The sequence below is a fragment of the Aquarana catesbeiana genome, linkage group LG04, assembly GCF_042186555.1.
Source record: "Aquarana catesbeiana isolate 2022-GZ linkage group LG04, ASM4218655v1, whole genome shotgun sequence".
Lineage (NCBI taxonomy): Eukaryota > Metazoa > Chordata > Amphibia > Anura > Ranidae > Aquarana > Aquarana catesbeiana.
Window position 1 is genome coordinate 131,552,081 of NC_133327.1, and position 17,165 is coordinate 131,569,245.

At 42.9% G+C, this 17,165-nt stretch overlaps 1 non-coding gene across 1 annotated transcript; it reads left to right on the forward strand.

The window, feature by feature from the left end:
* The first annotated feature begins 16,570 nt into the window (after positions 1–16,570).
* LOC141142070 (small nucleolar RNA SNORA18) lies at positions 16,571–16,696 on the forward strand. The gene has a single exon (XR_012244315.1). It is a non-coding gene; the product is annotated as a small nucleolar RNA SNORA18 (small nucleolar RNA).
* Positions 16,697–17,165: the final 469 nt, after the last annotated feature.

Here is a 17,165-nt window from a genome sequence, read left to right on the forward strand (position 1 = left end):
TTTAGAATGTCAAAAAACATAGATCTAGCTAGTGGTAGAGGTACACAGGTAGCACAGGTACAAATAAGGTACAAATAACAAGCAAGACATCTGGTGGACAGAACAATCTTGCTGCCGAAGCTGTTAACAGTGCTGAACAAGGCCTATCAACTCCAACACTTCCCCAACTCCATGACCATGGCAGGGATCATAGTTTTGCAAAACCAGGGAAGGATAGTATTTATCCCAAGTCATATTGTCCCATATTCCTTTTAAACTCAAGATGTCAAACTGCTTTCCAAGCTCTTGACCAATAGACTTAGGTTAGGCAGCGCTTGGTTCACCCCGACCAGCCAAGATTTATACCTACCAGATCAACAGCAATTGACATCTGTAAGCTTTTTTTTTATCAACAGATTCCATCTGACAATATGGGAGATAGGGCCATTTTATCTTTGGACTCTGCCAAAGTGTTCAATAGCATGGAATGGCCATATCTCTGGGAGGTACTTAGTCACTTTAGCCTTGGAGAGCACTTCATAGGTTGGGTAAAGATATTATACTCTGCACCCCAGGCAGCCATGTTGATTAATGGATCTCAATCTGACCCATTCCCACTGTACAGGGGAAACCGCCAGGGGTTCCCACTTTCCCCTCTCCTTTTCACACTAGCGGTTGAGCCGCTGGCAGTGACGATTCGTCAGTCCGACTCTATTGTTGGCTTCCGGAGAGGGAAGAAGGCAGATAGAATAGTCCTCAATGCCAATGATGCACTGCTGTTCCTGGGAGATACTGGTGCATCCTTGACCTTCCTTATGTCCACTATCTTGATATTTGGATCCTTTTCAGCATTCACAATTCATTGGAACAAATCTGTCCTCCCCTTAGAGTCTCAGCAGGTGATGCCTCCACAGTGTGCACAACAGATTAAAATAGTGTCCTCTTTTAAATACTTAGGGGTATGGATTCATCTCAAAGTAGAGGGTTATTTACAGCATAATCTATGGCTCCTCCTAGAAAGATTTAAACTTGAGAGCAAAACATTGTGTAAATTTCCGCTGTCCGTGGCAGGACAAACAAACCTTATTAAAATGATTTGGGCACTGTAGTTGTTGCATGTTATGCACAACTCACCAGTATAAATTAATTTACAATGGTTTGAAAAAATAGATTGTCTTTTTAGAGTTTTGATTTGGAAAGGTAAAGACCTGAGAATCCGTCTACCTAATTTACAATTACCCAAAGATGGTGGGAGCCTAGCCATCCCATCTGAGAGACCCTGAGGTTTATTTACAAAAGGCAAATCCACTTTGCCCTTGCACTTGGAAGTGCAGTCGCTGTAGATCTGAGGGGGACATGCAAGGAAAATAAAAAACAACATTTTTGGTTGTATATTATTGGATGATAAAATCAGCAGAGCTTCCCCTCATTTTTAGATCTTCCCCTCATGTCTAAAGCGTCTGCACTTCCAAGTGCTCTTGCAGTGCACTTGTAGTGCAAAGTGGATTTGCCTTTAGTAAATCAACCCCTATGTTTCCTGGTTGCTCAATTACATCACTTTGCTGGGTGGGGTGCTGTGAACCATAGAGATTCTATTCAAGCTGTCCTTTTGTCATGGTCTTGTAGATATCCCCTTTTGGTGCAATTGGAGGTGGGCTGGCTTTGGGACTGCCCTCATTATCCCTCTCTTGGCGTATGCAGGTCGACACTACCTTACTTAAAGGAATGCAAATTCTATTGCAACAGGGCACTTCTCAAAAAGTTTCACAAACTGTGGGATCCCTGGCTACAGATTCCTGGTCTTGCCCCCTTAGCATTGGTATCTATGCAGATTCTTCAATGTTGATACTAATTATACTGATATGTACACTGGAATGACTGGTGTGTAACACGGGCAGTTGTGGTTGGTTGGGATACTTCGTGAGTAGACACGCTTTTGTAGAGAATAGTTTGTTACCTTTATTGGTTGTAGTAATGGTGAGGCTCCTTTGTCTTTTATCCTGGTTTGACATTTATTACACCTTTGTTGCTCTCAGTCGCACACTTTTATTGTGGGACAACGTGACCAGTGCTTATTTATTACGATTGTTTATTTTGTTTTTGTTTTCTTTCTTTGTAATCCTGTAAAAACTCTGAAAAAAAAAAATATTTGAAAAAAATAAGTGATAAATCATGGTGTTGAATTTCAAATAAAATGCATTGAAAGTAAAAGAAACAAAGAATACATTTGGATGTTGAGCTTCTACATGATGGCTGCCACATTGGAAGAGTTCCCTAGTAATGTAGGTGGTTGGCTGGTTCATAGTAAAATTTCAGTCTTCGGCTTCTCTCGTTTACTTGGTCCAAAGTGTGCACCTCCTTCCACTTCCCCAAGGAACATACATCATGCACCCCAGAGGCCCAGTGGACTGCCCATATAACATAATTGCCAAGTAGGTAGCTGTCAATTCACCCAAGAAATTCAGGGTTATTGAGGGTTTTTTCTCAGGTTTACAGAGAGCGAATCAGTAGAGTAAATCTTTCAAAACTCTAAAAGATGATCTTATCTGCACCCTTCACTGTTGAGGAGGAAATGTTATCTGAGGAGGTTGGCAGAGTCAAACAGCAAACAGCAAAAACAGCATAGAGCCCAGAATTTCCAGGATAAGTCTTTCCTCCTCTCTGCATGTCCCTGAAAAGGTGACAAGGAGGGGAGACAGTGACAGGAGGTTATCAGGGAAAAAGGAAGTGATGTTGGAGTATGTAGTGGCAGAGTTACTGGGTGGTGAAGGGTGCTGGTTGGCAGAGAGTTACAGTGTCTGGGGTGTTGGGCTGCATTGTTAGGGTGTTGGGAGACAGGGAAATTCAAAGACAGAGGTGCTGGAGGGTGCAGTGATAGGGGTGCTGGGTGGCAGGAATATGCAGCGTCAGGGTGCAGAGTGCCAGAGGTACAGGGTAGTAAAAAAGGTCTCTACCTGTGTACCTGCAGAGAGGCTTACAAGGGGACAGAATGGCACCCCAATGCACAGGTACAGCAGGTACCAACGAACATACAAAATACCGGTTGTACTGGTAGCCCAGAGCTTGTGCGATTTGTGTCCATACCAAGTCTCCTACCTATGTACCTACAGGTCCTCTTCTCCCATTTTTTGTGAACCTAGGTGCCAACTCCCTATGGGCTTTATTAATGACCTCCCGTCTTTTGATGGATGTACAGTATGGCTATTTGGGTAGTAGTAGACTTCTTTTTGAAGATGGCACATTTCGTACTTCTTCCCTGGATGTCCTCAGTAGCAGCCCCAGTGTCTGTCTTCATCCTAGAAAACTACAGGCTTCATGGCATGAATCCTTGACTGTGGAGTCCAATTATTCTGGAAAGCCCTCTGTAAATCTCTGGATATCTCCTTGCAATTATTTTAAGCCTATCATCCACAGACTAAGACCAGCCATACACGGTTCAAATCTTGGCCTGTTCAGCAGGAACCAGACGAGATTCAAACTGTTAAGGGGCAGGTTGAATGTACCCAGTTGATCGATCGATCATTTTGGGTACAATCAGCCTGCTGGATTCTCTTGCAGTTATCGCTAACGGCTGCTATAGCCACAAGCGATAATTACTGTCTTCTCCTGGTGGGGATGTCTTCCCCCGCTTGCCCCCACACCAGGAGAAGACAATTGCTGATTCCCCTGTCAGCACTGTCTGTGTTGATGGGGTAACCGTGCAAATTTCTTTTCTGCAACCCATGGTTGCAGGGAAGAAATTTGCACCATGTATGGCTGACTAAAAGGATAACCATCTAGTGCTAGCACCAAGGAATTCCCATTCTTCATTGTCTACAGCAAGCATCCATGCCTCCCTTTGTGAATACTTAGTTCCACAGGGATTCCTGCACTCTGTGTAATGCAGAAAGACTCTAACCAAATTTGGTCCCAAACCAACTCCAGCAGTTCAGTTTGTCCCTGCATTATATCAAGCCTTATGTAATTTCTGAAAAGATCAATCCAGTCTGCTACAAACATGTCTGCTTCCATATCTTAAATTACTTAATTTGTTCTGTTTCATTACATAAACGTGGTCCTGAATAAATGCTCTCGCCCTTCATGTCTAGTTAACCCACCAGCACATCCATCCCAAAAATATGAAGCTCACCAAATCCTGGACTCCAAGTCTTCTCATTAAAAAATTCAGTATCTCATTGAGTTGAGGGCTTTGGCTCTGAAGAAATATCCTGGGTAACAACATTTGATGTGTCGTCTGTGGCTTCTGTTACTCATGACCAGACCTGCATCTTGCTATCTTGTATCTGACCCAGCTTGCTTCTTGATCCTGCTTTATACTGATCACCTGTTGCTGACTCTGGCTTGTGTCCTGCATTTGTCCCTTGCCTACTGTTTTGGTACTTCTGCTGTTTGCCTGATATTGACCCTGGTTTGGCTTGCCTGATATTGACCCTGGTCTGGCTTCTGATCCTGCTTCTGTCTTTCAATTTGGTACTTCTGCTACTCGGTTGTTGATGACTCTGGCTTGTCTTCAACTATGGCTTTGCTTCCTGCACCTGCAAGTATCATCTGTGTGCTCCATCTGTGTGCCACCATCCTTCCCAAGCTCCAGTCTGAGCAGCCACGGCATCTCAGCAGCATCCAGACTGTTGTCTGTCCACCCACTGTACCAGGACCGACCGCAGGCACCCGCGTCACTTCTCATCATGCTAATCCCTGTCACCAACTCCAGGGTTATTGGACAGGAGGCATAAGGGGAACCCACTCATCAGTTCAGCCTCTACCAGGCATGTGACACCCAGGAAACATGGTGTTCAATGTTCGAATAATGCATTGCTACATCATAGCCTAACCCCCTGCTTTATCCTACCTGTGCCTTCCATGCCTCCTCTCAGTGATCTGTGCCCTCTGAACCTCCCTTACATTCAGTGACCCATGTCTCAAGCAAACGCAGTGACTTCTGTGTCTCCAGGGAACCCTGTGACTCCAGAGATTCTTGAGACTCCTTTGCTTACAGCAACCCCTATGTCTCCAGCGACCCCTTTATCTCCAGTGACCTTAGAGTCTCATAATTCTGCAGCAACCCCTATGACTGGGTCTCCGTTGCCATCTGTGCATCCTGTTTCTGCGGTGACCCTTAAGCATTCTATCTCCACACAGCTTCAGGTACACTCTACTGTAATCTCCTGGACTGTCTCTCTTATGTGCATTTGGACTCTCTTGATTTTTAGTCAAATCAGTTATTGTTGAAAATAGACATAACATGAGAACAGATTGACATAATAGCCTATTTAACATTCCAGGAATCTGGTTAGAAGTTTGTTTGAGGAATAGCATTGGTATGTTATGGACAGAAGTAAGGAAACATTTTCAATACAAATCAATGGCAAATCTTTTGTTTAGAATTTCTATTTGTTTCTAAATCACAACGATTAAGTGCACAAGAGTTATTAAGTACAAAAGTACTGAAAAGGACAGGGGGAAGAGAAGAAAAGAGAAGGAGGTGGGGGGACTACAGAAAATGTGTGGGGGAGGGGTGTCAGTCAAAAAGATGTGGTATCAAGTCAGTGGTAATAACATTATCAAAGCATATTAGAAGTGTGGAAAGTGTGCTTTAAATTTTTGGGGGTTTAATATATACCAACAAAGGGAAAGAGTGAGAGTGATCTTCACTGGAGAAGTGTGGGCAGCATTCTTTCTCCCATTTTGATTGGAAGTGCAATGTTCTGCTTCCCCAGTCTAAGCATTACAAATGTAATCGCTATAACTGATCCAGTTGTGGTGAGATAGCTATAACTTACAATCTCAGCAGTGTTGGCAGACAATGACTCAAACTAAATGACATCTTGCCGATCGTCGAAAGATTAAATTGAAAACCTCTGCAGATCTTCACAGATATACATCAGAGGGTGAGATAAGCTATACAGGGCATTTCCTAGCTACAGAATGAAAAAAGGACAAAATTATTTAAAGGCAAACAACAGACAATACTTGTGTTACATGATACATAGTGAGATATTGGATATTGTGGTGGTGATGCTTGGGTACAGAGTTGTTTCAAATGGTGGATGATGTAGGTTGTGTTACTGACTAAAAGATTTGTATGGACTTGATATTTGCCTGTGGAGAAGCCAGGCAGAACTCCTACTTCGGCAATGTGAATAAAGTGTAGCTGGTATGATGACGAGGAGGCACAAATGTTCTATGTCATGCCAAGTCCCAGAGAGTGAAGGCCAGGAGAGAATTGGGAGCTATATAAGGGGTGGGGGGACGGGTCAAATGGCTTGGGATAGTGGATACATTATAATTAAAGTGGTTCTAAAGCCTTTTTTTTACCTTAATGCATCCCCTGCATTAAAGCAGAGTTCCACTCTGAATTTTTTTTTTACATTATTCAACTCCATTCAATACCTAGAACAACCTTTGAAAAAAAAATTTTTTTTTACTCACCTCTTCAGGTCTGTTTCTAGGGGGTCCCTCATAATCTGCCTCTTTCTCTCCAAGGCGCCTGACGTCATTTCCCTCAGCGCCCCTGCTCGCTAGTGCTCCTAGGAGATGTCTGTCATCATTTCCCAGGAGTCACTGGGCGAGCGCTGAGGGCTTCGTTGCCATCACAACGGGGGCGGGCACTTCCAACGAAGCCGCCTATTGTGATGGCAATGTCAGAAGTGTACGGCGCTGCACACAATCGTTAGTGCTAAAAGGTAAGGTAAAAAGGTAAAAAATGATTAGGTAGCAGTATAGCCCCTCCCCCCCTTATACTTACTTGAGTCCTCACTCAATCCAGCACCACGCCTGTCTGTGGCAGCTCTCTGCTCTCACTTCCTGGTCTCACAGGCTTTGCTAAGGCAGCAGGAGCCATTGGTTCCAGCTGATATCAATCAAATCCTGTGAAGAGGGAATGAGGGGTGGGGCCAAGCCACACTCTCTGTCTATGGACACAGACAGCATGGCTCGGGAGTGAGCCTGCAGGTGCATACTCAGAAGCAAAGGAGCCAGGAGTGCCAGCAGGGGACCAAAGAAGAGAAGGTTCAGGGCCGCTCTGTACTATCCCATTGCAGAGCAGGGTAGGTAAAACATGTCTGTTATTTAAAAAAAAAAGACTTTACGATCACTTTAAGCATTGCCCTAAGCCAGTATAGTATCATCTCTTTAGTTAAAGGGGAGCAGAGTCTAAGTTCAGATCTTACCAGTGTATCGGACCATAGAAATGCCCTGGAATCTCTGGGGGAGAGCAAGGTTTCAATAGTTTCCCAATGTTTGTGGGTTTTCTGATGGAACCAAACTAGTGCCTATGCCAATAAGACAGTTATGTGATATAGGGTAAAATCCGAATAGCCTGTTCCACCTTCCTCTTATGTAGCGATTGTGGTGCCAGACAAATCTATTACCAAGATGCTGAAGTTTTTACAAAAAAAGTGGGAGAATAGGGATAGTTTAGAATAAATATTGTAATTAATAATATTGATTCTGCCGAACCAGGACAGCAGTAGTGTCAAGCAGTTCTGAAGGTCACATTTAATGAAGTTTTATATAGTTCAATGAAAACGTTGGGAGAGTGTCAGAAACCATGAAATCAGGCCGAGACAGAAGTACAGTAAATCACACTTGTTTAATAATAAAAGTGAAAAGAACAAACGTAGTCAAAACATAGCCAAAGTTCAGTAACCGGAATGGATAGTCAGAAAAGACAAACGTCAGGGATCAATGTAGTGGAACAGCAAGCAGGATCTGGAGCCAGAAGGGATGACAGCAAAGCAAGTCTTGAACAGGATTGCAGGAGATAATTTCTGTGATGTTGACCAAGGCAAAGGCAGAGCTCCTCTGGACTGGACGGCTTAAGTAGGCAGGACTGACAAGCAGGATATCATCAACAGCTGAGCAGCCAGCTCAGAGAAGGAAGGGCTGAGCCCAGCCCTGACAGAGAGATCATAAGGCATTTTTACTTCAAGATATTTTATGGATGATTGCTGTCATTTAAAGGAAAAAGTGTGCTAGGTTGAAGTAACTGTAGAAGTAGGGAGAGAAAAGGGCACCAAATATCTTAAATTCTTGTAGGATTACCAGGAAACTTGTCGCTGGGGCTGAGACATAAAGTAATAAATCACCCACATAAAGCACAAATTTATATTCCGTTGATCCAAGTTTGAGGCTCTGTATAGATGGAGGGGTTGGCCTGAAGAGCAGTTGCCAGGTGTTCTATTGTGAGTACTTTAGTCCTAACTCTGACATTGGGAAAGGTATATAGTGGCATTATTTTGTATATCATGGAATTGCTCAGTCTGATGTTCATCAGAATAATTTTAAGGCTGTCCCAGTCAACTTTATGGCATACTTTTTAAGCATCTATTGACAATAGGCACAGTTGGAGATTCAATTTTTGGGTGTCGGTGATGGATGGTTTTAATGCTGTTATCTCTTGTTTCGCTATGTGACACAAACCCTACCTGGGTTAATCAAAGGAAGTACAAGTTGTAAGCGATTGGCAAGTATTTTGGAATATAGTTGAATATCTTCAGTTAGTAATGAAAAAGGGTGGTAGGTGCTTGGGTCTGTGTCACCCTTGCCTGGTTTCAACAAAAATGAGATATGTGCCTGTAGGACTTGGATGGATTATGGTTAACAGACAATTTGATTCGATCAAATTAAAGGATTTTAATAAGAGATGGGTGAATTCTTGTTGATATTGTTTCTAAAATCTGTTAGTAAAGCCATCTGATCCAGTGGGAATTAACATTGGAGGTTCGTTTGATGGCAAGAAGCAGTTCATCCTCCAAAAAAAGAGTTTAGGGATTCAAGTCCTTTAGAGAAAAAAATGGGTAGTTGGGTGTTGTTTAAATATAAATACATTTTTTCCACTTTCCTTTCATTTGAGGGTAGGCCAAATTTGTGGTTTAAGTTGTATAATTTAGAATAATAGTCTTTCAGTGTGTTAAGATGTATATGTTCTTGTGTACTAGGCTCGAGGGTAGGGAACAGATGGATAGTATATTATATCTTTGTTAGCAAAAATTAAGCTGGTGTGCGAGGGGACTGCTTTCACAAGATGTGTTTAAACTAGTCTTGGAATTTAAGAGACTATGGGGGTTATTTACTAAAGGCAAATCCACTTTGCACTACAAGTGCACTTGGAAGTGCAGTCGCTGTAGATCCGAGGAGGACATGCAAGGAAAATAAAAAACAGCATTTTAGCTTGCACATGATTGGGTGATAAAATCAGCAGAGCTTCCCCTCGTTTCAGATCTACCCCTCAGATTTAAAGCAACTGCACTTCCAAGTGCACTTGTAGTGCAAGGTGGAGTTGCCTTTTGTAAATAACCCTCTATGTCTTGGAGTTCAAGTAAATGGTGTTACACCATAGTAAGCTGTGCAGGAAAGAGGTGGGATCCTGATTTGTGATTCTTAGTATCCAAAACTATAAGTTTGTGCAGGAACTTGTTAATTTCAATGGTGTATCTCTTTTTGGGACATGCACCATATGAGATAAACAGTCAATGTAAGACACACTACTGTATGGTGTACGTTTATAAAACTGAGAAGTTTTTTCTCAGTTCAGTTCTTGGCAGTTGTCAGAGGAAAATGATCTCATCTGCAGCCGGTTTATGAAACTGAGAACTTGAGTTCTCAGAGGGAGAACAGAGAAGTGTTTCCTCTGAAAACGGCCAAGATCAGTGTAAAAGTGGGTGGGCTGCTTGTAATCTCGTGAGATATTGTGAGATTACGTTGCAGCCGAGTTAAAAAAATGAAACTAAAGTTTAAACGAGCATGTAATTACGTTTTCAGACATGTGATAACTAAGGGAATATATATATATATTCATGTGTGTGTGTGTGTATTTATATATATATATATATATATATATATATATATATATATATATATATATATATATATATATATATATATATATACACTTGTATATAGTATATATATTCATTTTTAACCCACTGGCATTGATATTATGAAGAAAGAAGCCTTCTTTCTCTTATCACACCAGCTTCTCTCCCAGATTCTCCACCTCTGAGCTGGTGAATCTGGAAGGGAGATATTTCAGTGTAATGGCTGTGAGATCTTCAGATCTCACTTATATAAACTGGCCGTTTGTGACAGAAGGGTCATGTACTGTGATGAGAGGTGGAGAACATGTTCTCTGCTCCTTATCTCAGCTATATAAGCCGGTACACCCCAGAGATCAGCCTTGATCCTGAGGATCAGGACTGATCTCTGTTTTATAAACGGACACCTATAGCATTTCCCATTGTGTTGGGAGAGGAGCGTTGTCTTCAGAGTGGTTAATGAAGAAGTCTCTATAGGCATTTGTGATGTCAATTACACATATTCTGGTAGAAGAATATCATTCAGGCACCGGGTACAATACTTACGGGGTTATTTACTAAAGGCAACTCCACTTTGCACTGCAAGTACACTTGAAAGTGCACTTGGAAGTGCAGTTGCTCTAAATCTAAGGGGTAGATCTGAAATGGGTGGAAGCTCTGCTAATTTTATCATCCAATCATGTGCAAGCTAAAATGCTGTTTTTTATTTTCCTTGCATGTCCCCCTTGGATCTACAGCGACTTTACTTCCAAGTGCACTTGCAGTGCAAAGTGCATTTTTCTTTAGTAAATAATCCCCTTAGTGTCATGAACCCCGAGGGCTATGCTACAAAGGACTAGAGAAAGATCAGACCATATTTATGGGCCTATACTTGCTTTTAGTTGAGCATCTAAAAGCCTCTGGGTGACAAAGATATAGTCAGTTCTATTATGTGTACCATGTACTGTAAAGTAAAATGAAAATTTATTTGTAAGATGTAGTAATTTTCCAGAAGGTTTTAAATGGTAAGATTACATTTATGTTTTGAAAGGTCTTCAAGTTTTACTGCTGGATGAGGTGTCATTTAAGAGATCTATTGAATGAATAAAGCCTCCTATCTAGAATTTTTTTTATCAATGATTTGGGCCTGTAAAGATTTATGTAGGGCAGTGGATACCCTTTTAGTCTTGCCTTCCGGGTTGGTTCAGTGATACCATGTGATAAAATATCTGTTATTGCTTCTAGGATAGTTTTTCCAGTAGCAAAATATGTTTCTTGAAGGAGGGCAACTTTTACCCTTTGCTTAAGTAAGTAGTGGAGAATCTGTGACTCAGGGGCGGATCCAGGGGGGGGCAACAGGGCAATTGCCCCCCCCCCGAAATAACTCTGAATGTTATTGTATCCTCCTCCTGCCGCTCCGCTGCCGGCCCGAGTCTCTCTCTCACATGTGCCGATCAGCGGTGCTGAGAGAGAGACTCACGTGTGGTACGGGCGGCGGCGGTCACTGTCTGACACTGAAGGAAGGAGGTGGGTGGAGCCTCAGCCCTGCACTCGTTGCTAGACGCCAGGCGGCCCTGGCGTTAGCAACGAGTGACGTCAGTCACACTGCATGTGTGAGTGAGAGTCACGGCGTCACGTCGGAGGTCGGACTCGAGTCTCTCTCAGACTCAGAGCCGACTGACCCGGTCCCGACGTGACGGTGACAGTGTGACACAGCCTGGAGCGGCGCCTCCTTACAATACAGCAGACAGCAGTAACTACTAGTACTAACTAACAAGTATATAACAACTGAGAGTGCACTGCACAGCACAGCACACGTCCAGCCAGGCTGCCAGCCCGTCCAGCACACGGTTTCTCCGCCCCTGTGTTGGCCCCACCCACCGGCACCCTCCTCCTGGCTCCCTCCATGTTGTCCACACTAAAGTACAGGCCACCACGTGGCAGGCGACATTGGCAAGTGACAATCCGCATGTTGTGGCAGGCGACATTCGCAAGTGATAATCCGCATCTTGTGGCAGGCGACATTGGCAAGTGACAATCCGCATCTTGTGGCAGGCGACATTAGCAAGTGACACGCTGCATCTGGTGGCAGGTGGCGGTAGCAAGTGACACGCTCAGGGCTCCCAATGATTCTGCATTATGGTGAGTTGAACGATTTCATTTTACATTACAATGTAATAATATAAATAATGCCCTTCAATCATCCTGACACCACATCAACCATGGTGCTGTGATGATTGAAGCGCCAACACCAGCCATTGCCCCTACAAATTGGCCGCAAAATTTTATGGCAGTGCCCCTCCCGAGACTAGGCTCTGGATCCACCCCTGCTGTGACTATAATTGCTAACCCCTAGCCAGAAGCTAATCTCTGCCCATCTATAGTCTCCTTGTCCAATAAAATTGGCTCTGATGGCCACTAAAGTTCTTGCATTGGAGAAAGCAAGATCAGTGGGTGGGGCTCAAGTCAAGCGGTTATGTCTCAGCCTTAAAGTCAAGCTTTAATAAAAAGTCAAGACACGAACAAAGGTGAACACAAAAAGCTTTCCCTGGCTAACAAATCACACACTTAGCTTTACTTCATCCAAGGCCTTACTTTTAGATTGCCCTTGCACAGGTGTGAATATTTGAAAATCTTCACGCTTACTGAGCAATGCTTACTTTGCAATCCCTCAGCAGCTTAGCACACATCATTCTTTGTAATGAGAGCAGGAACGGGTTACTGAAGGCACAACTTTTGTCAGCATACAACAGCTTTTTTGTCCATTAATTTGTGGGCCTACACTAACTTGTATCCTTGCAGCCACCTCCACTCATTTTAGAAATGAACAAAGAAAAACAAAGAACCACTGAAAACTGTCAAAAATCAGGGCAACTCAGTGAGCATGAAGATTTGGGATCTTTAGGCCCCTCATAAGAGTAACCTTACTTTGAAAAAGTATCTTTAAAGTCACACTAAACTCTGATTTAAAAAGAAAGTTCTATTCAAGTATGTATTCTTAAATAAAATAAAAATACCTTCTGTTGCTCTCAGGGACCTCCAAAACACCAAATTCATTTTTTCTGCTGTGATCTGACTCCCTGTACCTTTATGCGTGTCCCCGACTATCTCTGTTTGCCTGTGACCCTGAACCTTTGGCGTGTACTCTGTTGTTCCTGTCTGCTAGTCGCCCTGACCTCTGCCTTATTCCTTTACTATCCTTGTTGTTCCAGCCTGCTGCTTCCTTCTCCTGTAGTCTACCGTGAGCGTGAGCTGTGAGACCCTAGGGGCCGCGACCTGGAGCCAGACTGCAGCGCAGTCCATCCTCATCTCTAGAGGCTCTGGTGAACACCTGCTGGCTCTTAAGCTCCGCACCCTGGGGAATCTATGCTCTAGCTCCCACTGGGATCTGTGTTAGTGATCCAGTAGACCTGCTTCCTGAACCTCCCTGGGTACTATCTGCAGCAGTCAGTCCTAGGGTTCACTATCTTAGCGGTGCACTTCCGACTCCTACAGAGTGCATCTGTCACCTGGTCTCAGGTGACCTGACACACTGATCCCTGTATAAATGTGAATGGTCCCAAAATAGCGCCAAAAGTTACCGATCTGTCCGCCATAAAGTCGCAGCCACAATAAAAATCGCTCATCGCCACCATTACTAGTAAAAAAATTATTAATAAGAATGCCATAAAACTATCTACCTATTTTGTAGATGCTATAACTTTTGCGCAAACCAATCAATAAATGCTTATTGCGATTTTTTTTTACCAAAAATATGTAGAAGAATTCGTATCGGCCTAAACTGAGGAAAAAATGTTTTTTTTATATATTTTTTGGGGATATTTATTATAGCAAAAAGTAAAAAATAATGCGGCAAGCACAGAGGTAAGACATTTCTTGTAGTTGGTTACCAGGTTTGCACACATCTCAGGAGAGATTTTGGTCCACTCTTTTTTACAGATCTTCTCTAAATCCCTAAGGTTTCTTGGCTGTCGCTCAGTACTCGAAGTTTTAGGTCCCTCCAAAAATTTTCTATAGGATTAAGGTCTGGAGACTGGCTACGCCACTTCATGACCTTAATGTGCTTCTTCTTGAGCCACTCCTTTGTTGCCTTGGTGGTGTTTTGGGTCATTGTCATGCTGGAAGACCCATCCATGACCCATCTTCAGTGTTGTAGCTGAGGGAAGAAGGTTCTCATCCAACATTTTACAATACATGGCCCCGCCCATTGGCCCCTCAGTGCGGCAAAGTCAGCCTGTACCTTTAGCAGAGAAACAGCCCCAAAGCATCATGTTTCCACCTCCCTGGTTGACCATGTCAGCATTTTTCTTTCTCCAAACACGGCGAGTCGAGTTAATACCAAATAACTTAATTTTGGTCTCATCTGACCACAGTAGTTTCTCCCAATCCTTCTCTAAATCATTTAAATGTTCATTGACATGACTGTACATGTACCTTCTCGAGGAGGGGCACTTGCCGTGTTTGGAGGAAGAAAAACGCTGACCATGACCCTAAGAACACCATGCCTACAGTCAAGCACCTATGACATAGACCCTTAATTTCTTTGTAAGGAGGCAAACATACAAAATCTGCAGGGGATCAAATAATTATTCTCCCCACTGTATAAAAACTTTAATGTGTTCCTCCCTGCCCTAATTAAATGTTTCTAATAGATATAACTCAAATACAGGGTGTGAACATGCTTAGCTGTGCTGTAACTAGTACCTATAATACCTAATTTTTTGCATGACTGTCTGTATTTACTCTAATAAGGTTCAAAACTAGATATCTGTGGTGTGGTCACTGTGTGGTGCAGCTGCAGCCTGGAATGCAGACATTTACAATAGACTGCATGACCTATTTTTATTCAAGTTTTGTGCACAGATCACAGTAAAAATAGGTCCATTGTGTAGTCTGTATAAGGGATTGCGGAAGAAGGAGGACATAACATACAGTGCATCTTAAAGCAGAACTCCACCCCAAAAAGGAAGTCCCTCTTTATGTGCTCCCCCCCCAACACTTTTGGACATTTTTTTTGTGTGGAGTGGGGTACTTAGTTTTGGTAAGTACTTGCTCCCGGCCGCAAAATCTTGGGACACGTCACGGGTCCTATGATTCACACAGCACAACATGGCTCGCACATTCCCAGTGGAAAGACTTGAAGAACGGCAAAGAACCGGCCCAGGTGAGGACAACACTGGATCCTTGGACAGTTAGTGTCCTTTTATTAAAAGTCAGCCACTACAGTACTTGTAGCGGCTGACTTTTAATTTTTTTCAAAACAGGCTGAAGGTCCTCTTTAACATGTAACTAATTGTATTAAAGACCACAAACACTTAGCTGTTAATCTTGCAAATGGTGATTATGCTGCAGAATCCAGAATAATGCCAATCCAGAAGGCAGTGGGTGGGCAGGGCTAGGTGTAGCCAGTTGCTAACTGGCAAACTGCAAGCTTGTGAATCAGAAATATCATCCCACTGTGATGCAAGCAGCCACAGTCTAGATAAGGGATTATACTGCTTTAAATTCAGTAACAGTTAAGCAGCCTTGTCCCTCCATTACAAAAAGCTGCATGAAGTGGACTTCAGTGGTAAGTTCAACAGGTGTTTGAGAGACTTTGCTGGGGAACTAAGGGAGAGGGGTATATGAAAATGTAATTCTACTTTAAAGCTGAACTCCAACTTTCTTTTCACTAGAACTGAATGGAATGATCAATCCCAGCATATATCATACCTCTGTACCACATAGCTCTAGTGTCTGCAGATCCCCTGATATTCTGGGTTTAGTTGTAGCTTTGTATCATGTGACACTCTGTATATCCTGCTGATAGACTGTGTCCCTTCCACAGCCACTCCCCTTTGTAGTCTTTCAGGCTCTGCAAATTATGTAATTTTCCTCACATCTGATGGTAGATGGGATGGCATGGAATACATCCTAATTAGCATTCAATCCCATCCAGTCACACCTACAGGAAGAGTCCAAGCCTCCTGCCTCACAGATCACAGTGTTATTCAAGAAGGAAACCCCTTCATACACAGCCTGTTCTGAAAGCGAACTGTTGGGCAGGATTGAATGGATCACAATAAGAATTCAGTCCTGCCCAGTTAAATATGCCGACCAGTGTGAACAGGTAGAGTCCCGTCCCTCAGATCCTGCCTTCCCAGAGCCCTTCTCTCTGTGAAGTGACTCATTTACATATGGCTCATTTACATATAACCTCCCCCCTATTCCTCTGTAGTCTTGCAGTAAGCCATTAATCTTTGTCATGCTGCAAGTCAGGAATGACACAAGAGAAGGTATGACACAATTACACCTTTCACCACCCACATGAAGGCCCAGAAAACACAGTAACCATAGAACCCACCCACATCAACTCCTAGAACTGGTACAAGTGACTACCACAGCCCACCCTGAAACCACAGAGGCCCAAAGGATCATGGGCCATGTAGTATAAGGACGGGAAAAGGAAAAAAACAGGAAGTCGGAGAACTTTGAAATTCATCCAGGAGGAGGAGTGACATCACAGACACAGAAACCTGCTATTTACAGCTAAAGGGGGTAAGTTACACATAAACTGACAGTGGGGTTGTGATTCCTTTACATGCACAAGGCATTGTTTTTGGGAGGAAAAGCTGGAGTTCTTCTTTAAGGTCTAAAATTTGGGATTGTGTGAATATGTTTTTAATAAATAGTCCTTATGCAAAGGACAATGGTATGACTATAAACATGATTATGCTGAATTTGCTTGAGCACCTGAACCACACAGTGAGGGTAGCATAACATGATGTGATATCAAATGCAGTTTAAAGTCCGCTCACTTTGAGGTCTATCCCGATGGTACTTTGATGCAAGTTCATATCGTTGGAAACGCCTCATAGATGAAATTTGTAGTTGCTTTGCCTCCTAAAACCTTGTTTATAGTGGGTTAGAACTACATGACAAAGAACAATGAAATGCTGGAATTTGTGTGCTTGTGCTGCCTGTAACTTAACAGATTTATTATTAGGCAGAAGTTGGTCCAATCATGTCTTGGAGCTGGCATCTTCTTGCAACACTAAACAGGTATCAATGCAGATTTCTTTAAATCGGGATTTGTCTTCGTCTTCTAAGAGGTAAATGCTGCAAGTTTTTTTATCAGAATGGACATTTCAAAAAGGATGAAACTGGTTCATCTGAAGTGTCAAGATGATAAAATAAACATTTTTAAAAAGTTAAAAAAAAAAAGTCCACTCACACCAGATGCAGCTATCTCCAGTGTGACCCCAATGCACAGACAAGGCCAAATACCTTGTTTTAGATGGTACAAGTTTACACCACAGCGTTGCTGTGGTGTGAGCTTAGAAAAATTACTGCATGCACTACTCTTTTTCAGTGCAGCAGGATGCATTGAGAACTACTGCATTGCAAATCCGC